Below are 6733 nucleotides of genomic sequence, written 5' to 3' on the forward strand. Positions count from 1 at the left end.
GAAGTTCGTCAGGAGTACTGCATAAAAAAACGAGTGTGTTGTCGTGGCAGTTGGTGATCAAAGAAATAAAACAAAATAAAATCAATAAATAATAATGTCATAGACTTAAAGTCATACCTTTGAAGTCATAATGCATTGCAAGTGTTATTAGGGAATGTTGTGCTGTGTTTTCAAGCGCTTCAATGTGCTGCTCTGCAAGGTTTGGAGACAGTGGGTGCGTTCACGGAGATCAAGAGCAGCCGGCGCAAAACACAAGGCACCCAGGGGAGAGATACCATGGTAAATAGGTTACATATTTACCTATTTTTGTTTCGGCGAACGGTTTTGGTGAGCAATAATGCAGGAAAGCAGCGGGCGGGATGGCGAGCTTGTCCTGCTGCTCCAACACAAGCTACCTTAAGAGCCGGTACGATGCGGTCAATTGGTGAAGTTCGTCAGGAGTACTGCATAAAAAAACGAGTGTGTTGTCGTGGCAGTTGGTGATCAAAGAAATAAAACAAAATAAAATCAATAAATAATAATGTCATAGACTTAAAGTCATACCTTTGAAGTCATAATGCATTGCAAGTGTTATTAGGGAATGGTGTGCTGTGTTTTCAAGCGCTTCAATGTGACAGCGGGTGCGTTCACGGAGATCAAGAGCAGCCAGCCGCCGCAGGGGAGGGATACCATGGTAAATAGGTTACCTATTTACCATGGTATCTCTCCCCTGGGTGCGTTGTGTTTTGGTGAGCATTAATGCAGGAAAGCAGCGGGCGGGATGGCGAGCTTGTCCTGCTGCTCCAACACAAGTTACCTTAAGAGCCGGTACGATGCGGGCAATGGGTGAAGTTCGTAAGGAGTACTGCATAAAAAAACGAGTGTGTTGTGGTGGCAGTTGGTGATCAAAGAAATAAAACAAAATAAAATCAATAAATAATAATGTCATAGACTTAAAGTCATACCTTTGAAGTCATAATGCATTGCAAGTGTTATTAGGGAATGTTGTGCTGTGTTTTCAAGCGCTTCAATGTGCTGCTCTGCAAGGTTTGGAGACAGCGGGTGCGTTCACGGAGATCAAGAGCAGCCGGCGCAAAACACAAGGCACCCAGGGGAGAGATACCATGGTAAATAGGTTACATATTTACCTATTTTTGTTTCGGCGAACGGTTTTGGTGAGCAATAATGCAGGAAAGCAGCGGGCGGGATGGCGAGCTTGTCCTGCTGCTCCAACACAAGCTACCTTAAGAGCCGGTACGATGCGGTCAATTGGTGAAGTTCGTCAGGAGTACTGCATAAAAAAAACGAGTGTGTTGTCGTGGCAGTTGGTGATCAAAGAAATAAAACAAAATAAAATCAATAAATAATAATGTCATAGACTTAAAGTCATACCTTTGAAGTCATAATGCATTGCAAGTGTTATTAGGGAATGTTGTGCTTTGTTTTCAAGTGCTTCAATGTGACAGCGGGTGCGTTCACGGAGATCAAGAGCAGCCAGCCGCCGCAGGGGAGGGATACCATGGTAAATAGGTTACCTATTTACCATGGTATCTCTCCCCTGGGTGCGTTGTGTTTTGGTGAGCATTAATGCAGGAAAGCAGCGGGCGGGATGGCGAGCTTGTCCTGCTGCTCCAACACAAGTTACCTTAAGAGCCGGTACGATGCGGGCAATGGGTGAAGTTCGTCAGGAGTACTGCATAAAAAAACGAGTGTGTTGTGGTGGCAGTTGGTGATCAAAGAAATAAAACAAAATAAAATCAATAAATAATAATGTCATAGACTTAAAGTCATACCTTTGAAGTCATAATGCATTGCAAGTGTTATTAGGGAATGTTGTGCTGTGTTTTCAAGCGCTTCAATGTGACAGCGGGTGCGTTCACGGAGATCAAGAGCAGCCAGCCGCCGCAGGGGAGGGATACCATGGTAAATAGGTTACCTATTTACCATGGTATCTCTCCCCTGGGTGCGTTGTGTTTTGGTGAGCATTAATGCAGGAAAGCAGCGGGCGGGATGGCGAGCTTGTCCTGCTGCTCCAACACAAGTTACCTTAAGAGCCGGTACGATGCGGGCAATGGGTGAAGTTCGTCAGGAGTACTGCATAAAAAAACGAGTGTGTTGTGGTGGCAGTTGGTGATCAAAGAAATAAAACAAAATAAAATCAATAAATAATAATGTCATAGACTTAAAGTCATACCTTTGAAGTCATAATGCATTGCAAGTGTTATTAGGGAATGTTGTGCTGTGTTTTCAAGCGCTTCAATGTGCTGCTCTGCAAGGTTTGGAGACAGCGGGTGCGGTCACGGAGATCAAGAGCAGCCGGCGCAAAACACAAGGCACCCAGGGGAGAGATACCATGGTAAATAGGTTACATATTTACCTATTTTTGTTTCGGCGAACGGTTTTGGTGAGCAATAATGCAGGAAAGCAGCGGGCGGGATGGCGAGCTTGTCCTGCTGCTCCAACACAAGCTACCTTAAGAGCCGGTACGATGCGGTCAATTGGTGAAGTTCGTCAGGAGTACTGCATAAAAAAACGAGTGTGTTGTCGTGGCAGTTGGTGATCAAAGAAATAAAAAAAAATAAAATCAATAAATAATAATGTCATAGACTTAAAGTCATACCTTTGAAGTCATAATGCATTGCAAGTGTTATTAGGGAATGTTGTGCTGTGTTTTCAAGCGCTTCAATGTGACAGCGGGTGCGTTCACGGAGATCAAGAGCAGCCAGCCGCCGCAGGGGAGGGATACCATGGTAAATAGGTTACCTATTTACCATGGTATCTCTCCCCTGGGTGCGTTGTGTTTTGGTGAGCATTAATGCAGGAAAGCAGCGGGCGGGATGGCGAGCTTGTCCTGCTGCTCCAACACAAGTTACCTTAAGAGCCGGTACGATGCGGGCAATGGGTGAAGTTCGTCAGGAGTACTGCATAAAAAAACGAGTGTGTTGTGGTGGCAGTTGGTGATCAAAGAAATAAAACAAAATAAAATCAATAAATAATAATGTCATAGACTTAAAGTCATACCTTTGAAGTCATAATGCATTGCAAGTGTTATTAGGGAATGTTGTGCTGTGTTTTCAAGCGCTTCAATGTGACAGCGGGTGCGTTCACGGAGATCAAGAGCAGCCAGCCGCCGCAGGGGAGGGATACCATGGTAAATAGGTTACCTATTTACCATGGTATCTCTCCCCTGGGTGCGTTGTGTTTTGGTGAGCATTAATGCAGGAAAGCAGCGGGCGGGATGGCGAGCTTGTCCTGCTGCTCCAACACAAGTTACCTTAAGAGCCGGTACGATGCGGGCAATGGGTGAAGTTCGTCAGGAGTACTGCATAAAAAAACGAGTGTGTTGTGGTGGCAGTTGGTGATCAAAGAAATAAAACAAAATAAAATCAATAAATAATAATGTCATAGACTTAAAGTCATACCTTTGAAGTCATGATGCATTGCAAGTGTTATTAGGGAATGTTGTGCTGTGTTTTCAAGCGCTTCAATGTGCTGCTCTGCAAGGTTTGGAGACAGCGGGTGCGTTCACGGAGATCAAGAGCAGCCGGCGCAAAACACAAGGCACCCAGGGGAGAGATACCATTGTAAATAGGTTACATATTTACCTATTTTTGTTTCGGCGAACGGTTTTGGTGAGCAATAATGCAGGAAAGCAGCGGGCGGGATGGCGAGCTTGTCCTGCTGCTCCAACAGAAGCTACCTTAAGAGCCGGTACGATGCGGTCAATTGGTGAAGTTCGTCAGGAGTACTGCATAAAAAAACGAGTGTGTTGTCGTGGCAGTTGGTGATCAAAGAAATAAAACAAAATAAAATCAATAAATAATAATGTCATAGACTTAAAGTCATACCTTTGAAGTCATAATGCATTGCAAGTGTTATTAGGGAATGTTGTGCTGTGTTTTCAAGCGCTTCAATGTGACAGCGGGTGCGTTCACGGAGATCAAGAGCAGCCAGCCGCCGCAGGGGAGGGATACCATGGTAAATAGGTTACCTATTTACCATGGTATCTCTCCCCTGGATGCGTTGTGTTTTGGTGAGCATTAATGCAGGAAAGCAGCGGGCGGGATGGCGAGGTTGTCCTGCTGCTCCAACACAAGTTACCTTAAGAGCCGGTACGATGCGGGCAATGGGTGAAGTTCGTCAGGAGTACTGCATAAAAAAACGAGTGTGTTGTGGTGGCAGTTGGTGATCAAAGAAATAAAACAAAATAAAATCAATAAATAATAATGTCATAGACTTAAAGTCATACCTTTGAAGTCATAATGCATTGCAAGTGTTATTAGGGAATGTTGTGCTGTGTTTTCAAGCGCTTCAATGTGCTGCTCTGCAAGGTTTGGAGACAGCGGGTGCGTTCACGGAGATCAAGAGCAGCCGGCGCAAAACACAAGGCACCCAGTGGAGAGATACCATGGTAAATAGGTTACATATTTACCTATTTTTGTTTCGGCGAACGGTTTTGGTGAGCAATAATGCAGGAAAGCAGCGGGCGGGATGGCGAGCTTGTCCTGCTGCTCCAACAGAAGCTACCTTAAGAGCCGGTACGATGCGGTCAATTGGTGAAGTTCGTCAGGAGTACTGCATAAAAAAACGAGTGTGTTGTGGTGGCAGTTGGTGATCAAAGAAATAAAACAAAATAAAATCAATAAATAATAATGTCATAGACTTAAAGTCATACCTTTGAAGTCATAATGCATTGCAAGTGTTATTAGGGAATGTTGTGCTGTGTTTTCAAGCGCTTCAATGTGACAGCGGGTGCGTTCACGGAGATCAAGAGCAGCCGGAGATCAAGAGCAGCCGCCGCAGGGGAGGGATACCATGGTAAATAGGTTACCTATTTACCATGGTATCTCTCCCCTGGGTGCGTTGTGTTTTGGTGAGCATTAATGCAGGAAAGCAGCGGGCGGGATGGCGAGCTTGTCCTGCTGCTCCAACACAAGCTACCTTAAGAGCCGGTACGATGCGGTCAATTGGTGAAGTTCGTCAGGAGTACTGCATAAAAAAAACGAGTGTGTTGTCGTGGCAGTTGGTGATCAAAGAAATAAAACAATATAAAATCAATAAATAATAATGTCATAGACTTAAAGTCATACCTTTGAAGTCATAATGCATTGCAAGTGTTATTAGGGAATGTTGTGCTGTGTTTTCAAGCGCTTCAATGTGACAGCGGGTGCGTTCACGGAGATCAAGAGCAGCCGGAGATCAAGAGCAGCCGCCGCAGGGGAGGGATACCATGGTAAATAGGTTACCTATTTACCATGGTATCTCTCCCCTGGGTGCGTTGTGTTTTGGTGAGCATTAATGCAGGAAAGGAGCGGGCGGGATGGCGAGCTTGTCCTGCTGCTCCAACACAAGCTAGCTTAAGAGCCGGTACGATGCGGGCAATGGGTGAAGTTCGTCAGGAGTACTGCATATAAAAACGAGTGTGTTGTCGTGGCAGTTGGTGATCAAGGAAATAAAACAAAATAAAATCAATAAATAATAATGTCATTGACTTAAAGCCATACCTTTGAAGTCATTATGCATTGCAAGTGTTATTAGAGAATGTTGTGCTGTGTTTTCAAGCGCTTCAATGTGCTGCTCTGCAAGGTTTGGAGACAGCGGGTGCGTTCACGGAGATCAAGAGCAGCCGGCGCAAAACACAAGGCACCCAGGGGAGAGATACCATGGTAAATAGGTTACATATTTACCTATTTTTGTTTCGGCGAACGGTTTTGGTGAGCAATAATGCAGGAAAGCAGCGGGCGGGATGGCGAGCTTGTCCTGCTGCTCCAACAGAAGCTGCCTTAAGAGCCGGTACGATGCGGTCAATTGGTGAAGTTCGTCAGGAGTACTGCATAAAAAAACGAGTGTGTTGTCGTGGCAGTTGGTGATCAAAGAAATAAAACAAAATAAAATCAATAAATAATAATGTCATAGACTTAAAGTCATACCTTTGAAGTCATAATGCATTGCAAGTGTTATTAAGGAATGTTGTGCTGTGTTTTCAAGCGCTTCAATGTGACAGCGGGTGCGTTCACGGAGATCAAGAGCAGCCAGCCGCCGCAGGGGAGGGATACCATGGTAAATAGGTTACCTATTTACCATGGTATCTCTCCCCTGGGTGCGTTGTGTTTTGGTGAGCATTAATGCAGGAAAGCAGCGGGCGGGATGGCGAGCTTGTCCTGCTGCTCCAACACAAGTTACCTTAAGAGCCGGTACGATGCGGGCAATGGGTGAAGTTCGTCAGGAGTACTGCATAAAAAAACGAGTGTGTTGTGGTGGCAGTTTGTGATCAAAGAAATAAAACAAAATAAAATCAATAAATAATAATGTCATAGACTTAAAGTCATACCTTTGAAGTCATAATGCATTGCAAGTGTTATTAGGGAATGTTGTGCTGTGTTTTCAAGCGCTTCAATGTGCTGCTCTGCAAGGTTTGGAGACAGCGGGTGCGTTCACGGAGATCAAGAGCAGCCGGCGCAAAACACAAGGCACCCAGGGGAGAGATACCATGGTAAATAGGTTACATATTTACCTATTTTTGTTTCGGCGAACGGTTTTGGTGAGCAATAATGCAGGAAAGCAGCGGGCGGGATGGCGAGCTTGTCCTGCTGCTCCAACACAAGCTACCTTAAGAGCCGGTACGATGCGGTCAATTGGTGAAGTTCGTCAGGAGTACTGCATAAAAAAAACGAGTGTGTTGTCGTGGCAGTTGGTGATCAAAGAAATAAAACAAAATAAAATCAATAAATAATAATGTCATAGACTTAAAGTC

This window comes from Acipenser ruthenus, chromosome 7, assembly GCF_902713425.1.
Source record: "Acipenser ruthenus chromosome 7, fAciRut3.2 maternal haplotype, whole genome shotgun sequence".
Classification (NCBI taxonomy): domain Eukaryota; kingdom Metazoa; phylum Chordata; class Actinopteri; order Acipenseriformes; family Acipenseridae; genus Acipenser; species Acipenser ruthenus.